Below are 10573 nucleotides of genomic sequence, written 5' to 3' on the forward strand. Positions count from 1 at the left end.
AGTCTCCAGAGGTGAAGCGAGCGTGAGAGGTAACGTCATGTCCCAGTCTGTACGTCACTGCGGGTTTGCTCCTCTGGGTTTACGCTCTACAACAGGGGTGTCAAACTCATTTTGGTCCGGGGGCCGTATCCAACCTACTTTGATCCCAAAGGGGTCGGATCAGAAAACTCATGGCATATAAACCCCAAAAATAATAATAAGTTCAAATATTTGTGCAGAGAAACACAAATCTATTTGTGTTTATAATTAAGTTCTAAGTTTATAATATTATGAACAACCTGAAACTTTAAGAAAAATGCAATTTCAACACAAAGTTTTAACATGAACTTGTATGTAAACAGGAATAAGTGCATTTTTGTTGTAAAATCCTGCACTCGGCTCCACTTTTCTCATGTTGGACATTTTTCTGATGAGGGTGTCACGGTCAACAGTCAAAACGATCGTCCTTTAAGAGCGTTTGGAAAGAGACAAGTCTTCATTTGTGCTGCTCTGGTGGGAGGGGCCACGTACAGAGATGCTGGAGACGTTGCTGTGATAAACACCGCAGAAAATTAACAATATTTTAATAGAAAATATAATTAAAATATTTTAGTAGAAAATCACCCAAGGGCCACATTAAAAGTCTTGGAGGGCCGGATCTGGCCCGCGGGCCTTATGTTTGACACCTGTGCTCTACAAGCTCCATTACACTGAAGAAATGCTCATCCAAATCTGCGGCGGAGGTGATTACAGAGGCACTGTTCTGCAAAATGGACTCTTAAAGCCAGTGTTGGGAAGGTTACTTTTAAAATGTAATCCCCTACAGATTACAGATTACATACCCCAAAATGTAGTTTGTAACATAATCCATTAAATTACTTAAAGTGAGTAACATAATCTGGATACTTTGGATTACTTGATATTGTCATGCTTTTTTTAAAACTACATGAATGTAACAACCACATCCTGAAAATACTTGTTTGTTCTCTTCAAATTGGCTGAGCCCAAGTTTCCATGAACAAACTTTTGTTTGTTGTAGAGAACATAAGATGTTTAATCTGCTCAAAGAAAATAAAAAGTTCAGTCTTTCCTTAATGAAATTAAAAATACTGTTGATAGAGAAATTATTTTTACATGAGATCACTACTGCCTTAAAGTATGTCCACTTACTGTTAGGTGTCATATTGTTTAGTCCTGGTTTAGTCCTGGTTTAGACCTGGTTTAGACCTGGTTTAGTCCTGGTTTAGACCTGGTTTAGACCTGGTTTAGACCTGGTTTAGACCTGGTTTAGTCCTGGTTTAGTCCTGGTTTAGTCCTGGTTTAGTCCTGGTTTTAGTCCTGGTTTAGTCCTGGTTTAGTCCTGGTTTAGACCTGGTTTAGACCTGGTTTAAGTCCTGTTTAGTCCTAGTTTAGTCCTGGTTTATTCCTGGTTTAGACTTAGTTTAGTCCTGATTTTGCCCAAAATGTGAAAACAGGGAAATACTTGTAATACTGTGTAATCCATTTAGGGAAATGTACTTCATTTGCAACTAGTCCATTTTTAAACGTTCGCAATGGCCCAAAGTAATTCCTCACTTACCTTATGCATTCTGAACATCCTAATTCACGGTCATGAGTTTATAAGCACGGCGATGAATTTTGCATGCCGACGCGCACTTCTGCTGACCTCAAGAGCTGCTTATACAATCTATCCACACTGGGCCAGCACATATTTTCTTCACATACACGCGAGAAAATGGGGTACAGTGCCTTTAATGAACAAAAGCAGAGATAGGAGCCTCATCCCCCCCTCTGCAGATTGCCCCGTGGGAAAGCCTATCTTTACGCCTTTATTTTAGGATAAAACTCACTTTGGTGCAGTCCATAAAATCCCATGATGCCTTAAGACCATGAAAGCTGCGTTTCTGCTGCAGTTTGACACCAGATTTAGTTAATCTTTGGTGCGGAGGACTGGGATTCTTGTAAACAGTTTTCCCGAGCAGGTTTGTCTCCCCAGAGCGGCGCTTGCACGGCTGTCTCATCGCATTTATCGCGCGGGACCAGGGGGAACCCGCCTTGTAGATGGAGCTTGTTGCAGGAGGCCGGGTGATAGCGTGGCACCGTGTCATTGAATGTAGGAGATAAAATAAAATAGTGGATGTTCACAGTGCAGAGGGATTAGCCCCGTAGACTGCATAAAGAAGTGGACTAAGGGTGAGCGTGACGTCGCCCAGAGCTTATATGAGGAACAGGGATTGATTTACGGACAAAGAGCGAAATAAAAAGAGACGATGGGACGATGTTTTTTTTTTTTTCAATACAAAGTAAATTGGAGCGGGGTTGGATGGAGCCAGAAGTGTGCCCGCGCTCACTTCCTGTTTGGAACGTGGCGACTATAGCAGGTTAGCTCTGTCGTGTCGTGAAAACTGCAAACTTGATTTTGATCCTAAGGAGTAAACTTGATACTCAATACTAATAAAAAATAAATAATAAATAATGACTTCTGACAACACCACTAATAAAAAACACTCACAGCAAGGTTCACAGCAATCCAAAATATTAAACTCAAGACACACAATAACGCAGATACATCAGGCACTCACAGTGTTGGGGAGTAACAGATTACATGTACCGGCGTTAAGTAATCAGAGTAGAAATAATGAGTAACTGTATTCAGTTACAGTTACTGTTTCAGTGAGTGGTAATTGGATTACAATTACTTTGTTGAAATAAATGGTATTTTCCTGTTTTCACATTTTGGGCTAAACCAGGAGTAAAACCAGGACTAAACATTATGACACTAACAGTAGAGTGAACATAATTTAAGGCAGCAGTGATCTCATATAAAAATCATTTCTCTATCAATAATATTTTTAATACGTTTAAGTAAAGACTGGACTTTTTATTGTCTTTAAGCAGATTTATCTTATGTTAACATTTTCTCATCTTTGTTTCTCTACAGTAAACAGTTTCTTATTCATGGAGACTTGGCCTCAACAGACAATTTGAAGAAAACAAACAAGAATTTTCTAGATGTGGTTGGTACATTCATGTAGTTTTAAAAAGCATGACAATATCAAGTAATCCAAAGTATTCAGATTACATTACTCACTTTAAGTAATTAACTGGATTACGTTACAAACTACATTTTGGGATATGTAATCTGTAATCTGTAGGGGATTACATTTTAAAAGTCACCTCCCCAACACTGCAGATTAGTAATAATAATAATAATGATGATACTGTGGAATGTAAGTGACTGCATCTGTTAAAGTTTGTTAAACAATAAATGACTTTATAAAGTCACTTTTTATGTTCTATATCAGTCTTTTGATCTGCCACAATAATGTAATAATGAATTTAAATGAAAATACCTCAAATTGAAGCTTTTCTCAGCAATTTTTTAGGTGAGATTAAAAAGAGATTAATTAGATTAATTAATTACAGACCATAATTAATTCATCTCTCAATTTTTTTTATCGCTTGACAGCACTAGCACTAATGCTAACTGCAAGCCCCACGCAGATTACACACACGGATCAATAACAAAGATCACACACGGGTAATTAAACTGTTGGATTTTGAGACCAAGTTATTCTGATAATTCTCATCCAAGTCTTATGGCTAAAAATGAAAACTTATGTTTAACTTTTGCAAAACAAAACAGCTATATTTCTGGGATTCATCTAAAACAGGTTAAATTACCAAATTAAGTTTAAAAAAAAAGTGATGGGATCTGCATTATTAAATATTATTAATATTAATATACCATTGCTTACAGCGCCACATACAGGTGTGGCAGATGTATTACATTGTTTTCACTCTGTGCTCCGTTGTGTGGACGTGAATATTTACTGATCCGACGTGTGTGGACGCAAATTCTTTTCAGCGTGTAAAAAATTAATAAATAAATCCAGGAGCGTTGTCATGTGGCCATAGCCTAAGACACTTTAAAACACTGCACTTTGATCACACACAGCACTTTAAACATATTTGCACATATTACAAAAAGACATTGCACATAACTGGTTTTAAATATGATTAGTCTTTCTTTTTACCACTTTTAATCCTGAGTCACAGCTGCACTTTAACTGAAAGCTGCAGGTCCCAGGAGGAAAAGGGAGATTAACCACTTTCCTTTATAAATTGAATTAGTGCAATATATTTATGGTGCAATATCTGTTTTTGAAGTGTTGATGTGTTGATGTGTGTGGTTGTGTATTTTATGGAGTTTTAACAAATGGTGTGGTTCTGCTTTTTACTCACCTCATGTTATCTTCTGTCCAGGTCCCAAAAGAGTCCCCCTGGAAACGAGCTCCCTCTTGTAAGGTTCCGGGCAGGACCAACTATATTATATTTTACAGGGGCACAGTGTTGAGAAGGTGACTTTTAAAATGTAATCCCCTACAGATTACAGATTACACACCCCAAAATGTAGTTTGTAACGTAATCCATTAAATTACTTAAAGTGAGTAATCTGAATACTTTGGATTACTTGATTTGCTGTAGAGAAGCAAAGACCAAGATATTTTCACGTAAGATGTTTTGTCTGATAAAAAACAATAAAAAGACCAGACTTTACTGAACCAAATTAAAAATATTATTGATAGAAGACGAGGAGACACGTCCACACAGCAGGATTTAGTCCCGTTAAATCCTGTTTTAGACCTGGTTTAGTCCTGGTTTAGACTTGGTTTAGACCTGGTTTGGACCTGCTTTAGTCCTGGTTTAGACCTGCTTTTAGACCTGGTTTAGACTTGGTTTAGACCTGGTTTGAACCTGGTTTAGTCCTTGTTTAGACCTGGTTTTAATCCTGGTTTAGTCCTGGTTTAGACCTGGTTTTAATCCTGGTTTATTCCTGGTTTAGACCTGGTTTTAGACCTGGTTTTAATCCTGGTTTATTCCTGGTTTAGACCTGGTTTTAGACCTGGTTTAGACCTGGTTTTTAGTTCTGGTTTAGTCCTGGTTTAGACCTGGTTTAGTCCTGGTTTAGACCTGGTTTAGTCCTGGTTTAGACCTGGTTTTAATCCTGGTTTATTCCTGGTTTAGACCTGGTTTTTAGTCCTGGTTTAGACCTGGTTTAGACCTGGTTTAGTGTCCAGCAATGAGTGGAATTACTGAGAAAAAAAAAGAAAAGAAAAAGGAAAATAGCCCAAAATGTGAAAACAGTAAAATACCTCTATGTAATCCATTTATTTCAACAAAGTAACTGTAATCCAATTACCACTCACTGAAACAGTAACTGTAACTGAATACAGTTACTCATAATTTGTACTCTGATTACGTAACTTCAGTACATGTAATCTGTTACTCCCCAACACTGCAGGGGCAGTAGGTTTGTTTTATTGGTTTAGGAGTTTTAAAGTTTCATTGGTGTAATGGTTTCAGTGTTTTTATCAATATAGTTGGGATTTTAATTGTTATTTGGGTTAATTTTATGGAGATCAAAATTTTAAGATAATGATAATTTTACCATCCCTGTTTTAGCTGTAGTAGTTTAATCCAAAATAAAAGGTACCGCTCTACATCATTCTTTGTTCTGCTGCTGGAGAAGAAACTGCTGCCTGCCTCCATTTTGCACCCTGCACTTTTTGTAATGATTGAAAACAAAAAAAAAAGGAAACTGTGGACCACTGCTTCACGTCTTTGTCTGGATTTTTTAAACCGTACTCACTGAACCCCAACCCGCTCACGGTCAAACTACGTCACGAGGAACAAAGCCGTCCCTGGTTCATGAAGCTGGAGGTCCTGGTGCAGAGGGAGTGTGGGGTCCACAGTGACAGACTCGGCCTTCTGCAGTAGAAGTGCAGCTCTGACATGAAATCAATGCACTTTCTTTTCTATTCCCATGTGGTCTTATATGTGTGTAATCCTCAGTGGTGCAGGTAGGTTCCATAATGCTCCATGGGCGTATAGCACTTTTAGTATCGATTAGTATCTGATTTTTTACACTTCTGACAACCCTTCTCTTCTTCAAAGTCCTGTTAGATAAAGTTAAATATGTGCTGTCGTTGTATGTAAAGGTGTCCTCTGCATTTGACTCAATACCTCTCAAACGTAATAGCTACGACCTCTTCCAAACCTTTTAAGACACATTCAGAAAACAGTTTGCAACTTCATGATGGAAAAACAGAAACTAGAAATCTTAGAGTGCTGCTAGACAAATCTGTGTTTTTGGACGGTCACTGCAATGTTTTGTTTTTTTTTTTGTTTTTTTTTTAAGTCTTTTTTTTTTATCAGCTACAGAACATCACTAAATTGAAACCAATTTTATTAAATGCTGACCTTGAAATGACTGCTCACTCTTTTATTTAATCTCATTTACATTTTTGTAATTCTCTCTTAAGGTTTTTAACAGGAGCAAACAGGCAAAGACACATCACACCAATTTTATCTTCTCTGGACTGTTTCATGTTGATTTGAAAATCTTGTTTTTTACTTACAGAGCTTTAAATGAACAGGTGCCCCAGTACATCAGGGACTTACTGCGCCCCTACACCTCAGGTCACACCCTCTGGTCCTCAGGTCAGGGCTTCCTGATGATCCCAAAGACCCCATTTAAAACTCGAGGGGACGTGTGCTTTCAGGCTGTGGCCCCCACATTATGGAATAATGGAGACTATAGACTCTTTTAAAAAGCAGCTTAAAGCACACTGCCTCTTCCTCTGTTCTTGTTCATGTTGTTCATTGGACTGTAAAGCACTTTTATAAGTGCTCATAAATAAAGACTTACATCAGGAGTGTCAAACTCCAATTCACAGAGGGCCAAAGTTTAAAAAAAAGTTACTAAATCTTGGGCCAAACTGAATATTTATTGAAAAATTTCAACATCTGCAAGTGTTTTAGTTTTTTATTCGAGATCTGTAATCTTAAACCTTTTCTTATTAAAACAAATGTTTAATAATAGTTTTGCTTAAACGTTGAATCCAGAACAAGCACAATATAAAATAATAACAACATTTTAAATAAATAATGTCTCTACAGTTTATCTGTAGCCTGGAGGGCAGCTCTAATATTTGACATGATCTTAAGGGCCAAATAGAGTTGGACATGTCTGGTTTACATACTTATTTACTTATATATAATGATACATATGATATGATTTTCTAGGTGAAAATAATGGCTGCTTTTGGAAAATATAAACCTATAAACTTCACCTCTGTTTCCAATGAAGCATTTAGGTGCTGGAGTTCCCTCTGCTGTCAGTAACAAGAACAAGAACAAGAAATCCTTATCCTCCATGAATACTATTCTAATACAGCAGAGCTGTGTGTGTACACAGTTCGACCACAGGATTCTGCTGATGATACACGCACAGAACAAGTCTGGAGTTTTATCTATGATGCAACAAAAGGGGCAAAATGCAAACAGAACAATTTTGAGGCTCACAGAAGATAACTTTGGATTTAGGGATTAAAAACCTTCATGCTCTCCTCGGGGTCACATTGACCCGAAGAAATTATTATTTTTTCCTTCCCGCTCTCTTGGGGAGGGTCAATCAGAACCAAAAATTTATTTTCTCACGTGGCGAGAATTTATTTGAAAATACATTTTTGGGTCTGATTGACCTGCCCCAAGAGAGCGGGAAGGAAAAGAAAGTTTTTCTTCAGGTCAATGTGACCCCGAGGAGAGCATGAGGGTTTTAATGAAACAAGTATGGACAGAGCAAAAATACAAGTGCAGGTATGATTTTGATGAGGAGAGAACATTATAACACGGTTAAAAGGTTAATAAAGTCAATTTAGCATAATCGGTGTCCTTTAAAACTGCAAAAACAATAGAATTTTCAGATTTTTGACCTTTCTATCCTGAAGTGTGCTGTCATATAAATGCTGTTAATGGCGTTAGCTGTGGTCGTCCGCGACAGGCAGCAGTGAATAATCAGATTCTCCTGTCAAAGCTGGGATAGGTCACATGACATTGACAAACGGTTTAGCTGAACACGTCAGGGCTTAAAATGGAGGACAGGTCAGAACTGTGTGAAAATGCAGATTTGTTGACCTGGTTCTTGGTCCATATCTGTGTAATTACTGAGTCTCAAAATGGCAGCGTGTAACAGGAAACTGAAACCCATGAATACTTTAAAACCGAGCCGGAGACAGAGCAGAATTGTCAGGTGGAGTTTGTTGTGTAACTGTCAGATTGCAGATTCGTTGACCTGGTTTATGGTTCGTATCTCTGTAATTACCGGGCCTATCCACACGAAACAAAAACTGTCACAAAGTTCAACGTCTGTCAGTAGAAATAAAGTGTTAATTACTGTTTTCAACGTAATGTCAAAACCTAATGTCATTTTCAATTAAGAAGACGTCATTGTTGGCAGTTTAAAGGACTTTAAGATACAAGATTTACATAAACACCGTACACAATCCCTGATAACAATAAAAAAATAAAATAAAATAAAAATTATGAGGTTCAACAACTGTTCTTTGACGTTGTGTTTTTCATGCTCCAGACACTTGACGTGACTGTCAGTGCAGAGTGATTAGAACGTATCAAACTTTATCTTTTAATTAAGCAAATCAAGTCGTTACAACCGTGTCATGGACGACACAACAGGGTCACTTATCACACTGACAACACTGATACTGACAACACTGACACTGACAACACTGATACTGACAACACTGATACTGACAACACTGATACTGACAACACTGATACTGACAACACTGATACTGACAACACTGACACTGACAACACTGATACTTACAACACTGATACTGACAACACTGATACTTATGTGGCAACCGAGGGGTTAACGCTCCGGGAATTGTTTAAGTGTGATAATATGTTGCTGCAACAACGCCACCCCAAATCTAGTTTGGGGAAATTAAGTAAATGTAAGGCACACAGGTAAGTATATCATAGAGGGAGAGGGAGCCAGGTTCCATCAATTACACAATCTTTATTGATTTTTCTGTTGTTTTAAAAGACAGATTTAAATGCTAAAAGTAGCTACATTCATAAAAATAGGCAACCAGTAAAACACTACAGTGGGTGAACAGGTACACAATATTGAAATTGCAAAACAAAACCCCAAAACCCAAAGCAAAACTGAAACAAAGCAAACAGAACCCAACAAACAAAACAGAGCAAAACGAAATAAAACTAAAAGTGAAACAAAATAAAACTAAAAGCAAAACAAAATAAAACTAAAAGCAAAACAGCAGAGGTGGTGTCCTCACGCCGCTGCAGGCCCCCGCCGACACCTGAAAAGTTAAATTTTGGGATTAAACTCAGCGCCTGCAGCGTAAGGATCTGGGCCAAACATACCGTGGTTGAGTGTGACAGTGCGCAATCCCCAGGCTGAATGCGACTACACAGAATAACACCGTCCAGACGTGGTCCAAACACGTGGACCGGCACACGCTACAAACAGACAATTTTGAGAATTGTTTGGCACAGGTAGCACGTGGGAATAGGGTCTTGGTTACCTGCCGCCGCGGTTTACGGGACACGGCGGCGCACAGCCAAGCGCAATGGGGAGGGATTCACTCGTCTTACCCGTGGAGCTACCGAGAGACACCGGTTAAAGTATGGGCACGGATGAATGAGTGGAGGAGTACCGGGCGTGCATTACCTTGGTCAGAGGAGATGAAAGCGCGCCCTAGGTGCTCCGCGACTCGGAGGAGCGAGGGACTGATGCGGTGCAGAGCACCGGCCAAGCAGTGGCCAAGCAGCGGCACTAAAAAGAGACGTGGATGGAAATTTAGATATAACGGCCATGGAAGTTACACAGTGAAGTTACCTGAGCGGGAGGACAGAGCGGCCACAAGGAGAGGCCCGGAAGAGCGTGTGAGCCAAAAGGGGGAACGACTGAGAAGGGAGCGCTTAAATAGCCCACCAGCGCAGCGCCACGGAACGCCAGGTAAGAGCACCTGCAGCCTAGACCCTCAAAGCCGGTCATGCCACATTCTACCCCCCCGGTTTGCATCGTCGACCCGACGATGAAGAGATGCATCTTAGCACCACGGTCTAAACACTACATAGGTGGCCCTAGATGACGATTCGGCCACATCAACTCCCCTAGACGGCTGTCCAGCTATGGACCTTGGGAGATGATGGGGATTCTGGTGTTGGCCAGCTGTTGACCGAGTAGATCTGCGCACAGTGACCTGATCGGGATAGCGAGTTGCTGGCTCAGGTGCAGACGGTGCCTGGCCCGCCAAAGGAGCAAGAAGAGCCGCTGATGGTTCTGGAGCCCTAGAAACTTGCGATAAAGAGGCCTGAGAGGGTGGGGGCGGCACCGCTACTGCAGGGAGCAAGGCTGCTGGCGGTGAGGCAGACACCTGCACAAATAAGTCATCCTCAAAGGACAGTTCGTCGTCCGGCACTGGAGCTGAAGGTGCAACAGGAGGACTCACGACCGGTAGGGGAGCCGGAGAGTCACTATTACGCAAGGGCTTCAAGCAAGGACCGGTGTATTCTTTTCACTTTGGTCTGCTGATCCACTGGAGCCACAGTGTATACAACACCACCTTCTCTTGGGGCTTGAAGCACTACATGGGTGACTGGGCCCCACAGATCTTGGGTCTTTCGACGACCCTTGGCACTGTGGTCGCGAAGTAGCACCAGTTGGCCTTCCTTAAGTACCACCTCTCTTACGTTCTGG

General features: G+C 40.2%; 1 long non-coding RNA gene across 2 annotated transcripts; it reads right to left on the bottom strand.

Annotated features, from left to right (window-relative positions):
- Nucleotides 1-8716: 8716 nt before the first annotated feature.
- Nucleotides 8717-10171, bottom strand: LOC129407419 (uncharacterized). 2 transcript variants are annotated; one of them, XR_008631526.1, is made up of 5 exons: nucleotides 9710-10171; nucleotides 9542-9646; nucleotides 9396-9473; nucleotides 9235-9330; nucleotides 8717-9170 (listed from the first exon to the last, which is right to left on the bottom strand). It is a non-coding gene; the product is annotated as an uncharacterized LOC129407419 (long non-coding RNA). The 2 variants fall into 2 exon arrangements; XR_008631525.1 differs by having other exon boundaries at nucleotides 9542-10171.
- Nucleotides 10172-10573: the final 402 nt, after the last annotated feature.

The sequence above is a fragment of the Boleophthalmus pectinirostris genome, unplaced genomic scaffold (genome assembly GCF_026225935.1).
Source record: "Boleophthalmus pectinirostris isolate CB_2022bp ecotype Guang Dong unplaced genomic scaffold, ASM2622593v1 HiC_scaffold_12, whole genome shotgun sequence".
In the NCBI taxonomy this organism is placed as follows: domain Eukaryota; kingdom Metazoa; phylum Chordata; class Actinopteri; order Gobiiformes; family Gobiidae; genus Boleophthalmus; species Boleophthalmus pectinirostris.